Genomic DNA, 13,420 nt, shown 5'->3' on the forward strand with positions numbered 1-13,420 from the left:
CATCCGCACCCCTGTCCCCTTGGGTCGCCTCCCGGCCCCGCCCTGCCGCCATCCACGTGGCCGCAGCGCCGCCCGGTGGCCGCCGTCGCGCCGCGGAGGGGCGGGGGCGCGGAGCAGTGGCGCGGGGCGCCGGGCGGGGTGGGGCGGGGGCGGGGGCGGGGTCTGGCGGCGGCCCTTCCCGCCGCCCCTCCCTCTGCCCACTCGGCGCCGTCTTGCGCGGTCAGGACCCGGAGCCTCTTTGCTCCGGACGAGTCCGACGAGGGCGTCCGAAGCACGGTCAGGTAAGGCCACTGGCAGCGCATTGCCGCGCGGCGCGGAGATGCGGGGAGTTGGGTCTTGCCCGGTGGGGGTCCGCCCCCGCCGCGGTGCTCCCACTTGCACCGCCGGCCTCGCCTGGAGCCCCCGGGTCCGCTCCTGGGGCGCCTCGCGCGCGGACCCTTCTGGCTGCCCCCTTCTCTCCTGGGTAGAGCCGGGTCCCCGTTCGGGGCGCCGTGCGGGGGCTCCTGGCGCCTGCCATCCGTGCCCGGTCCCCCATCTGCAGCCAGACCCCTGGCCGTTCCTGGGAGGTTCGGTCCTGTGTCTCGTGCCTGGGGACATCTCCAGAGTTTGAGGAGCCGAACTCACTCCCATGGGATGACCCCCCCCAACACGAAACTGGGCACGAAGTGTCCAAGGGTGCTGGCCCCCCTCCTTGGCTCAGCTGAGAGGGAGCGGTTGTCCCTCCTCCCCAGAAAGACTCGTCCCTAGAATGAGCTCCCAGGGGCCAGCTTCCCTGCAGTGGGCCTCATGGGAGGAGGGGTCCCTGACATTCCGATGGAGAGCAGGGGAAGGGGGTCACAGTCACACCCCACCTACGCAGGAGCCAGCAGGAGCCCAGCCTGCCCGAGTCCTCTGAGGCTGGAGGTGTCCACTGAGCATCTGCCCCCCACCAGAGAGTCTGCTGAGGGAGACTGAGGGGAGCGCGCGGGGGTGGGGGGGGGGGGCGGGGGGTGGGGGGGAGCGGGTGCTGACTGTGCTGGGCGGCTCCCTGTATAGGCCGGCCCCACACCTGCCCCGGATCCTCGGGATCCTCCCCAGCAGAGCTGGGGACAGGGCCTAGCACCTACTGGGGTGGTGGGGGGAGGTCTGCCGCTGGGAATACCTGCTGATACCAGTAAGGACGACCGAAAACAGCAGGATGCCACCCCTGTGTGCCTGCCATCCTGCCCAGGGCCCCCAAACATCCTCCTGTGGACCTAGGGAGGAAGCTGACAGCTCCCACACCCCTCGGCCGCCCAGCTGTCCCCAAGGAAAGGCTCTTCACTTGCAGATTGACACCCAAAAAGGAGGCTTGAGGTCCACACATTTCCCTGGGTTTAGTTTCTAGTAAAGGAGCTCTGGCTTGGAGGCCCTCTTACAGCAGGGTTTATTCCCTGCCTGCCTCTGTCTGCCTCACCAGGGCCAGGAGGCCTGATGGGAATTTGGGGCTCCTTGGAAGGAGGGAAGTGGTCTGCCTCCTCTTGTCGCTTGGTGTCAGGAGGTGGGTTGGGGAGAGGGCCTAGGCCCCTGGGGCATAGGTGACTGGAGGGGCTAGACACAAGGGGCAAAGATGTATCCATTCAGCCAGACGTGGGTCTCAATGGACCTCTGAAATACTCTGGCCACTGCAAAGCTGCCACCCTGGGCTGATGAAACTGACCTGGGGGCAGGGCTGTGAAGACCACAGCAGGTTGGGGGCAGTTGTTGGGCCCGCCCAAGGTGGAAGCCACAGGCAAGGCAACATATAGGAGACCAGGCTCTGGCCACTAGGTCACCTGGTCGGGCAGGACACATCCACAGCCAGTGGACTCTGCGTCGCCAGCCAGCACAAGTGGCTCTGTGGTGCAGTGGACCTGCCTGAAGTCCCTCGGGTCAGTCGAGCTCCCTGGAATGGGCCAGTGCCTGGGAGAAGAAGCAGGACTCAGGGGTCTTCCCAGGCCTCAGCAGAGGGTGTGGGCCAAGCCTGCCTTCCTCTCATCTGTAGGACAGGGTCTCCAGGTACAGAGTGGAGGGAGACTGAGTTTGCTGCCATGAATGCTTTATGATACCTGGAAAACTTGACTCTCATGATTATTTTAAGAAAAACCCAAATAGTTTGATTCTTTTATTTTAAACCCCACCCCACATTCCACTGGATTGGTCCCTCCTGTGACTCCTTTCAAACATTTGTGCAGAGCCGGGGGACCCTGGTGTGGGGCACATCTGCAGAGAAATGGGGCTCATGGGATTCTGCTCACTGAACAGGACCTGGAGGCCAGCCCCTACCCTGAGTACTCGCTGGGGTTGGGCCAGATCACAAAGTAACAGTGCAGTTAATGCAAATGGAACTGTTTTCTTAATTTACCTTTTGTGTTGTTCATTGTTGGTGTATAGAAATGCAAATGATTTTTTTGTATTGACTTTGTATTCTGCTATTTAGATTAATTCATCTATGTAACAGTTTCTTTCTGTGGACTCTTCAGGATTTTGTACATGGAAGATCATATCATCTATGAACAGAGATAATTTTATGTCTATCTTTTATTTCTCTTTCTTGCCTAATTGTTCTGGCTAGGACTTCCAATACTATGTTGAATAGAAGTGGTAAAAATGGGCATCTTGTTTTGTTCCTGACCTTAAAAAACTTCTAGTTTCTCACGATTGAGTTTGATATTTGCTGTGGGATTTTCATAAATGGCTTTTATTGTGCTGAGATAGTTTCCATCTAGTCCTACTTTGTTGAGTTTTTGAATCATGAAAGGATATTGAATTTGATCAAAAGATTTTTCTGCATCAATTGAGATGCTCATGTGGGTTTTTCCTTCATTCTGTTAATGTGGTGTGTTACATTAATTGATTTTCATATGTTGAACCATCTTTGCATTCCAGGAATAAATCCCACTTGATCATGATGTCTAACCCTTTTCTATCCTGTTGAACCACCGGGGAAGTCCCTGTTGAATTCTGTTTCCTAATATTTTGTTGAGGATTTTAGGCTGTAGTTTTCTTTTCTTGTAGTGTTTATCTGGTTTTGCTATCAGGGGTAATATTGTTCAGTTGCTAAGTTGTGTCCAACTCTTTGTGACCCCTTGGACTGCAGCACACCAGGCTTCCTTGTCCTTCACTGTCTCCCAGAGTTTGCACAAATTCATATTCTATGAGTCAATGATGCCATCTGTAATGCTGACTTCATAGAATGAGTTTGGAGGTATTCCCTCTTCCTCAATTTTTTTTTGGATAAGTTTGAGATTGATATTAATTCCACTTTAAATGCTTCATCAGTTCAGTTCAGTTCAGTCTCTCAGTCATGTCCAACTCTTTGCGACCCCATGAATTGCAGCATGCCAGGCCTCCCTGTCCAACATCAACTCCCGGAGTTTACCCAAACTCATGTTCAAGTCGGTGATGGCATCCAGCCATCTCATCCTCTGTCGTCCCCTTCTCCTCCTGCCCTCAGTCCCTCCCAGCATCAGAGCCTTTTCCAGTGAGTCAACTCTTTGCATGAGATGGCCAACGTATTGGAGTTTCAGCTTTAGCATCAGTCCTTCCAATGAACACCCAAGACTGATCTCCTTCAGAATGGAGTGGTTGGATCTCCTTGCAGTCCAAAGGACTCTCAAGAGTCTTCTCCAACACCACAGTTCAAAAGCATCAATTCTTCGGCGCTCAGCTTTCTTCACAGTCCAACTCTAACATCCATACATGACCACTGAAAAAGCCATAGCCTTGACTAGACGGACCTTTGTTGGCAAAGTAATGTCTCTGCTTTTGAATATGCTGTCTAGGTTGGTCATAATGTTCCTTCCAAGGAGTAAGCACCTTGTAATTTCATGGCTGCAGTCAAGCCGTCAGGTCCAGGGCTTTTCTTTGTCAGATCTTCAATTATTGATTCAAACTCCTTACTAATAATACTCAGATTTTTCTTCATGATTTTCTCTTTATAGGTTTTGTGTTTCTAGGAATTTGTCCATTTCATCTAGGTTGTCTAATTTGTTGATGTGCAACTGATTATAGTACTCTCTTATAATTCTTCTTATTTCTGTAGAATAAGTAGTAATTTCCCACTTTCATTTATGATTTTAGTGATTTGAGTATTCTCTCTTTTTTTCTTAGTCCATCTAGCTAAAGGTTTGTCAGTGTTATTGAACTTTTCGAAGAATCGACTTTTGGTTTCATTGATTTTTTTCTTTTGTTTGTCTATTATCCATTTCATTTATCTCTGCTCTAATGTTTATTATTTCACTCCTTCTGCTAGATGTATGTTTAGTTTGTTTTTTTTCTAGTTCCTTAAATTGTAAAGTTAGGTTATTGATTTGAGATCTTTCTTGTTTTATGTAAACACTTATAGCTGTAAATTCTCTCCTTCATACTGCTTTTACTGTGTTTCATGTATTTAGTATGTCTTGTTTTCATTTTTATCAGTCTGTGAGTATTTTCTGATTTCCCTAGCGATTATTCTTTAATCTTTTGGTTGTTTAAGAGTGAGTTGTTTAATCCCACAATTCCGTGAATTTTCTAGTTTTCCTTCTGTTGTTGACTTCTAAAGTCATCCCATTGTAATCAGAGAAGATACTTTTCATGATATTTTCTTTTTAAATATTTTGAGGCTTCCTTTGTTGTTACATTTTTCCCTATCATTGCAAGCCTTACCCTCTCTGGTTGAGTTGACTTCCAGGGGAGTTAAAAGACTGCCACCTCCCCCACCCTTTTATTTTTCTCTTTTTCTCATTTTGGAAGTCAGACATTGAAGACTATAACATTGGAAAGCAATTGCATATACAGGGGAAATTAGACTGGCACTACACATATCTAGGGGAAATTACAGGCTCAGGAAGGATATAAGAAGGATATAAGAAGACCTTACCTTTACTCTTCCCAAGTGGTCAAGAACCTGCCTGCCAATGCAGGAGACATAAGAGATGCAGGTTTGATCCCTGAGTCAAGAAGATCCTCTGGAGAAGGAGATGTCAACCCACTCCAGTATTCTTGCCTGGAGAATTCCATGGGCAGAGTAGCCTGGCGAGCTACAGTCCATGGGGTCATAAAGAGTCGGACAGAACTGAAGTGACTTGGCATGTACACACGCACCTTTACTGTTCAGGCTGATCCTTGGCACAGAGACAGCCTACAACATAAATAAAACAAAAACAATCAAAAATAGCAAACCTTAGGGAAGGAGAAGAATCTGATTTCCAGAGTTACCATATTAGACTCAAATGTCTAGTTTTTAACAAGAATCAAAAGGCAAGTAAATGAACAGGAAAATATGGCCCATTCAATGGAAAAAATGTAAACCATCCCTGAGAAAGACATCATGGTGGATCTACTAGACAAAGACTTTAACACAACTATCTTAAAGATGCTCAAGGAGCTAAAGAAGATCTGAAGAAAGTAAAAAATAATGTGTTAATAAAATAGAAATATCAATAAATAGAAAACCTGGTAGAATCAAAAAAGATCTAACAGAGCAGAAGAGCACAATGATTTTATTTATTAGAGGGCTTCAAATGCCAATTTGAGCAAAAAAAAAGATCAGTGACGTTGAAGATAAGACAATGGAAATTATGAGTCTGAGGAGCATAAAGAAAAAAAAGATTAAAGAAAAGTGAATAGAACCTAAAGGACCTGCATACAGTTTTGGGAATCACAGAAGGAGAAGAGAGAGAAAATGGCAGATGAAACATTTGAAGAAACTTCCCAAATTTGATGAATGACATGAATATAAATATCAAGACAAATAAGATGAACTTAAAGAGACTCACACATTACACATTATAATCAAACTGTCAAAAGACAAAAACAAAGAGAAAAATGTTATATCAGCAAGAAAGAAGTGGCTCATCAGATCCAAAGAAACTTCAATAACATTACCAGATGTCTCATCAGAAACTCTGGAAACTAGAGGCAGTGGGTTAACATATTCAAAATGCTAAAAGAAAAGAATCTGTCACCCAAAAATTCTATATCCAGCAAAACTGTCCCCCAAAATTGAGGGCAAACTTTAAAAATTGCCAGATAAACAGAAGCTGAAGGAGTTCATTACTAGATCTGCCCTATAAGAAATGCTCAAGAGAGTCCTGCAGGTGAAAGGAAAGGACAGTAGACAGTAACTTGAAGTCATATGAAGATATAAAGATCTCAGTAAAGGTAAATACATGAGCAATTTTATAAAGCTGTTATTATAACAATAATAATATAACAATGGCATATAACTCACTTATTTTCTACATGATTTGAGAGACTAATACATGTTTTAAAAAAACAATAATTAATCTAATGTATACCCAGGAGTTCTTTTGAGAAGCCTCCATACTGTTTTCCACAGTGGGTGCACCAACTGATTACACAGTGGAATCCACCAATTCCTTTCAAAAGTGCATGAGGGTTTCCTTGTCTTCACATTTCATCAACAGTTGTTTTTTGTATTCTCTCTGATGATAACCATTCTGACACGTGTGAGGTGATATCTTATTGTGATTTTGATTAGCAACTCCCTGATGATTAGCAGTATTGAGAATTTTTTCCTGTACCTGTTGGCCATCTGCCTTTCCTCTTTGAAAAAATATCTATTCAGTTTTCCTGCCCATTTTTTAATTGGGTTGTTTGTGTTTTTGATGTTGAATTGTACGAGCTGTTTATATATGTTGGATCAGTTCAGTTCAGTTCAGTTCATTTCAGTCACTCAGTCGTGTCCGACTCTTTGCGACCCCATGAACTGCAGCACGCCAGGCCTCCCTGTCCATCACCAACTCCCGGAGTTCACTCAGACTCACGTCCATCAAGTCAGTGATGCCATCCAGCCATCTCATGCTCTGTCATCCCCTTCTCCTCCTGCCCCCAATCCTTCCCAGCATCAAAGCCTTTTCCAATGAGTCAGCTCTTCGCATGAGGTGGCCAAAGTACTGGAGTTTCAGCTTCAGCATCATTCCTTCCAAAGAAATCCCAGGGCTGATCTCCTTCAGAATGGACTGGTTGGATCTCCGTTGTATAGTAACCCCTTATTTGGAGAAGGAAAGAGCAACCCACTCCAGTATTCTTGCCTGGGAAATCCCATGGACAGAGGATCCTGGCAGGCTACAGTTCATGGGGCCACAAAGAGTTGGACACAACTGAGTGACTAACACACACACACACAACTCATACTGGTCGTATCATTTGCAAATACCTTTTCTCATTCAGCAGATTGTCTTTTCATTTTGTCAGTGGTTTCCCCTGCTGTGCAAAAGCGTTTACATGTAATTAGATTTCATTTATTTAATTGTTTTATTTCCTTTGTTTTTGGAGACAAAGGGAAAAAAAATAGTGCTGTGATTTATGTCAGAGTGTTTTGCCCTGGTTTCCTTTGGGAATTTTATGATATCCAGTCTACATTTAGATCTTCAATCCATTTTGAGTTTATTTTTATATATAGTGTTACAGAATGTTCTAATTTCCTCTTTCACATTTAGCTGTCCAGTTTTCCCAGCACCAATTATTGAAGAGACTGTCTTTTCTTCATTGTATATTCTTGCCTCCTTTGTCATAGATTAATGACTGTAAGTGCATGGGTTTATGCACTGGGCTCTCTGTTCTTTCCTGTTGATCTATATGTCTGTTTTTGTGCCAGTACTATATTTTTTTGATTACTGTATCTTTGTGGTATAGTCTCCAGCTCTGTTCTTCTTGAAACTGGTATTATTGTAACTTTATTTTGTAACTCCACATTTTGTTTTCCTCATAATTTAAGGGACCAATGCATTAAAAATAATATTTGCTTGGTTTTTGGAGCAGTTTTTTGTGTGTATGTTGTTTAACTTAAACTGGCTTCCCAGGTGGCACAGTGGTAAAGAATCTGCCTGATAATGCAGGAGACACAAGAGACACAAGTTCTGTCCCTAGGTAGGAAAGATCCCCTGGAGTAGGAAATGGCAACCCACTCCAATATTCTTGCCTGGAAAATTCCATGGATGGAGCATCCTGGGGGGCTACTAGACTATGGGGTCACAAAGAGTCGGACATGACTGGGCAGGCAGCACAAAGTTAAACTGGCATAAATTCCAATTATATTGTTATAATTTTATAATGTTAAGTTAATCCCATAGTAACCATAAAGAAAGTACCGAAAAACACAAGAAGAAATGAGGAAGGGATGTAAATGTTTTACTACAACAATCAGCTACACAGAAAGGAAGACAGTAATGCAGAAAATGAGGAACAAAAAACTATAAGGTATATAGAAAACAAATCGCAAAACTACAGAAGTAATTCTCTCCTTATCAATAGTTATTTGAATTGTAAATGGATTATACTGTCCAAGCAAAAGACAGATACTGGATGAATGAACTTTAAAAAAAACACCATCCAGCTAAATACTGTCTACAAAAGATTCACTTTAGATCCAAAGACACAAATGGGTTGAAAGTGAAAGGATGGAAAATGCTATTCCATGCGAATAGGAACCAAAAGAGAGCAGGGGCAGCTATACCAACACCAGGTAAAGTGAACTTTAAGTCAAAAAGAGTTATAAGAGGCAAAGAAGGATATTATATATTAATAAAAAGTTTAAGACAACAGAAAACAACATATTATAGTTGTAAATATATACACAATAGCAGGCTATCAAAATGTTTAAGCCTTAAAAATGTTAAATCTTGATCAAGCTTTGGGAAGATCGTTGCCTGGCTCTTGGTCTGTTTCCACTCTGCCCATGTTGCTTTGTTGTAATGAAGGTGATATGTGAGAGCCCAGTTATCACAACTATGGACTCAAAACCATGCTGCCTGGATCTGGAGCTCAGCTACTAGCTGAGCACCTTGGTCAAGTTACCTGTCTTGGTCTCAGTTTCCTCATCTGTGAAATGGAGGTTATATTGGTACTAATATCCAAGGGCTGTTGTGAAGCTTAAAAATCTGCAGTGTACCATCTGGTGCAGAGGAATCATGGGCATTTCATGCCACTTCATCTTTTCTGTTTTCTTCAAAGACTTTTCAGTCCATGCTCTACACACAGTTATTTTCTCCTCCTGGATTTTATTTGGGTGCCCTGCATGAGGCAGGATTACTTTTAGTCATATTGTGAGCCCTTTTCCCAGCCTTCTTTCACTGCTCTGAAAACAGCCATCTCATCTTTTCAGTTCTCATTTGGTTTTATGCCACTTGCTGTGTGGTCTTCTGGCCATTTCCAGCTCCAAAACAATAAATACTTCATTACTGTGATTGTATTCCATTATTGCACTTGATAGCATAAATTTTATCAACCTTCACTTTTTATTTTTCTCACCTACTCTTATTTATTCCTTCAGATGAACCTAGGATTTATTTTGTCAACAAATAATGGCAAAAAATAAAATTTATTGGAAATTTTAGTCAAAATTACATTCAATTATAGATTTGGTTAGAAATAACTGATATTCTGAAATAACTGATATTCTTAAGTATTGTGTCTCTCATCTAAAAACAAGGTTTTTCTCTCCAACTGTGTTCTTTGGAAATTTTTTGAGTTTTTTCCATAAGTCATGCACATCCTTAAGTTCTTGTTAAGTTTATTCCTTGGATTTATTTTGGTTTTCTTGCTAGTGTAAATAGTATTTTTTCCATTACCTTTTCTAGTTGGTCGTTCCTGATAGAAGAAAACCTGTAGATTTTTGTGTATTTTTCTTATAACTGCCTCATTGAAACCACTTTCTCTCTCCCCTAAACTTTGTTCTGTTTATCTTATTGAGTTTTCTAGGTAGATAGTACCATCTTTAATAAGGAGTTCCCATCTCATCCTCTACAAGATGTATACTTGTTTCTTTTTACTGTCTTATTGCATTGGCTTCCGATACAACGGTGAGTAATAGAATGAGATCAACATTCTTTGTCTTTTTTAATTTTTGTACTCTAATGGTCATTCTTCAAGTGCAGGAGTTTTAAATCCAGAGTCAGTTCCATAGATGGGTCCACTGAAGTAATAAGGAATATGATTTTTGTACACGAGAAATCTGTGTATTTGTGTCGAGTAAAATTGTCCACATTCTTAAAGGAGTCTGTGACCCATGGAGACAAAAACATCTATGTCAGTTTTGTGTAAAATTTGATTGTTGTTGTTCAGTTGCTAACTTGGGTCTGACTCTTCGTGACCCACTGGAATGTAGCACCCCAGGCTTCCCTGCCCTTCACTGTCTCTTGAAGTTTGCTCAAATTCATGGCTATTGAGTGGGTGATGCCATCCAACCATCTCATCCTCTGTTGTCCCCTTCTCCTCCTGCCTTCAGTCTTTCCCAGCATCAGGGTCTTTTCCATTGAGTCATCTCTCTGCATCAGGTGGCCAAAGTATTGGACCTTCAGCATCAGTCCTTCCAATGAATATTCAGGGTTGATTTCCTTTAGGATTGACTGGTTGGATCTCCTTGCAGTCCCAGGGACTGTCAAGAATCTTTTCTAGCACCACAATTCAAAAGCATCAATTCTTTGGCATTCAGCCTTCTTTATGGTCCAATTCTCACATCTGTACATGACTACTAGAGAAACCATATCTTTGACTAGATGGACCTTTGTCAGCAAACTGATGTCTCTACTTTTTAATACATTGTTTAGGTTTGTCATAACTTTTCTTGATTTGAAATTTATATCCTTTATGGTGTTAATCCAACTCCTAAATCTCTTATGGGGTTTTGCCTTGTCTGATTTTTTTAATCATAAATGGATGTTTGGTGGCTTTAATAGAGCTGTTACATACATACCTTATTTTAATGTACTTCACATTATTGCACCTTGCAGATATTTTGGTTTTTACAAATCAGCAGCTTGTGGTAACCCTGCATTGAGCAAGTTTATCAGAGCCATTTATTCAGCTCTATTTGCTCACTTTGTGTCTCTGTCACATTTGGGGAATTCTTGAAATATTTCAGACTTTTTCGTTATTACCTTGTTATGGTGATCTGCGATCAGCAGTCTTTAATACTACTAACACAACTCTCTGAAGGCTCAGATGATGATTAGCATTTTTTATTGATAAAATATTTTAATTAAGCTATGTATATTGTTTTTAAGGCAGACACCATTTCACACAATAGACTACATTATAGTGTGAACATAACTTTTCTATGTGCTAGAAAACCAAAAACCTCCCTAAACTCCCTTTATTATATTTGCTCTATTATGGTGGTCTGGAACCAAATCCACAATACCTCTCTATTGTTTGCAGAAACTCCTTGCAGAATATTTTTTAGGAATGGTGTGGAGGTGGCATAGATCTGAGCCCATTTACATCTGAGGTGCTTATCCGTTTTTTACTCTTTATTTGTTTTTAATTGAAGTATAGTTGATTCACAGTATTGTGTTAATTTCTGCTGTACAGCAAAATGATTCAGATAGACATGTATATGCTTTCTTTTTATGTTCTTTTCCATTGTGACTTATCTGAGGATATCTAATTTACTTCCTTATGCTATATAGCAGGTCCTTGCGTTTTTATCCTTTCTAAATGTTAGTTTGCACATACTTACCCCAAACTCCCTGCCCATCCTCTCTCCCCCTTGGCAACCACATGTCTGTTCTCTATGTCTGTGAGACTGTTTCTGTTTGGTAGATAAGTTCATTTATGCCATATTTTAGATTTCATATCATGTCACTTATGTCATATGGTATTTATCTTTGTCTGACTTAACTTCACTTAGTTTGATTATCTCTAGTTACATTCATGTTGCTGCAAATGACGTTATTTTGTTCTTTTTTTGGCTGAGTAGCATTGTGGAGAAGGCAGTGGCACCCAACTCCAGTTCTCTTGCCTGGAAAATCCCATGGATGGAGGAGCCTGGTGGGCTGCAGTCCATGGGGTCGCTAAGAGTCGGATACGACCTAGAGACTTCACTTTCACTTTTCACTTTCATTCATTGGAGAAGGAAATGGCAACCCACTCCAGTGTTCTTGCCTGGGGAATCCCAGGGACGGAGGAGCCTGGAGTCAGATATGACTGAAGCGACTTAGCAGCAGCATTCCATTGTGTGTATTAAATATGCACTGCCTCTTCTTTATCCACTCCTCCGTCAGTGGACATGTAGCTTGTTTCCATGTCCTGGCTATTGTAAGTAGTGCCGCTATGGACATATGGTGCATGCATCTTTTTTAATTAGAGTTTTGTCTGGATATATGCCCAGAATTGGGATTTCTGGATCATATGGGAATTCTATTTTTAGTTTTCTGAGATATTTATTCTTGTATATGAAAGATAAGGTAGCTGGGTAAACATCCTTGGGTCATTCTATTTTCCTGTCAAAATTCTGAATTATTGTCTCATCTTCAGTCTACAATGTTGTAGAAGAAGAGTTTGATGCCTCTATTAGTGATTTATTGCTGTATAATAAAGTATTCAAAAACAGTGATTTAAAACAATGTGCTAAGTCACTTCAGTCATGTCTGACTCTTTGTAACCCTATGGACTGTAGTCTGCCAGGCTCCTCTGTCCATGGGCTTCTCCAGGCAAGAATACTGGAGTGGGTTGCCATGCTGTCCTCCAGGGGAATCTTTCCGACCCAGGAATCTAACGTACATCTCTTATGTCTCCTGCTTTGGCAGGTAGGTTCTTTACCACTAGCGCCACCTGAGCATTTACTATCTCGTAATTTATTCAGGTTAGGAATTCAAGGGAGGCTTTGCTGGGTGCTTCCAGCTCAGGGTCCCTTGCAAGGTGCAGGCAGGATATTGGCTGTGCCACGGTCATCTGAAGTCTTGGCTGGGATGGAGGCTCTGCCTCCAAGATGGCTCACTCACCGCTGTCAGCTGGAGGCCTCATCACCTCCCCTCATGAGCTGCTGCAAAGGCTGTTGGCACGTCTTCATGTCATGACAGACGGCCTCCTCCTTAGCAAGCAGTTTAAGAGAGGACCAGGCAGAAGCCACCATGCCTTTTATGTCCCACGTGTGGAAGGCACACAACACACTCCAAGTTATTCTGTCGGCCACAGTGGTCAGTGATAATTTGGGGCTGAGAGGACTCCAAGGGGGATACCTTGGAGATTGCCTCCCATAGGGCAAAGTGATTTTTCCCTTTGGGTATTTCTGTATTTTGTTGTTGCTTTTGTGTTTTTCCACTGGGTAGATACTATTAGAAGTTTTCATTACATTTGAGAATAATATTTTCCACCAGTACACTTTATTATGTGGGCCTCTTATTATTATGTGTGTTAATGCATGGTGTGTGTGGTGTATGATGTGTGAGTGTGTGGTGTGTGTGGTATATGTGGTGTGGAGTGTGTTGTGATACGTATAATGTGTGTGTGGTGTGTGTATGATGTGTGTGGTATGATGTATGTGTGTGATGCGTGGGGGGGTATGGAGTGTGTGTGTGGTATGTATACTGTGTGTGTGTGGTGTGTGGATGATGTGTGGTGTATGATGTGTGTGTTTGTGGAATGTGTGTGGTGTGTGTGGTGTGGAGTGTGTGTGTGATATGTATAATGTGTG

General features: G+C 42.7%; 1 protein-coding gene across 1 annotated transcript in view; it reads left to right on the forward strand.

The window, feature by feature from the left end:
* The first annotated feature begins 217 nt into the window (after positions 1–217).
* Positions 218–13,420, forward strand: part of COL6A2 (collagen type VI alpha 2 chain) — a 32,656-nt gene continuing 19,453 nt past the window's right edge. Inside the window, exon 1 of the mRNA XM_052650162.1 lies at positions 218–281. The gene's annotated coding sequence lies outside the window, so the exon portion shown is untranslated. The remainder of the gene's footprint in view (positions 282–13,420) is intronic.

The sequence above is a fragment of the Budorcas taxicolor genome, chromosome 1 (genome assembly GCF_023091745.1).
Source record: "Budorcas taxicolor isolate Tak-1 chromosome 1, Takin1.1, whole genome shotgun sequence".
In the NCBI taxonomy this organism is placed as follows: Eukaryota; Metazoa; Chordata; class Mammalia; order Artiodactyla; family Bovidae; genus Budorcas; species Budorcas taxicolor.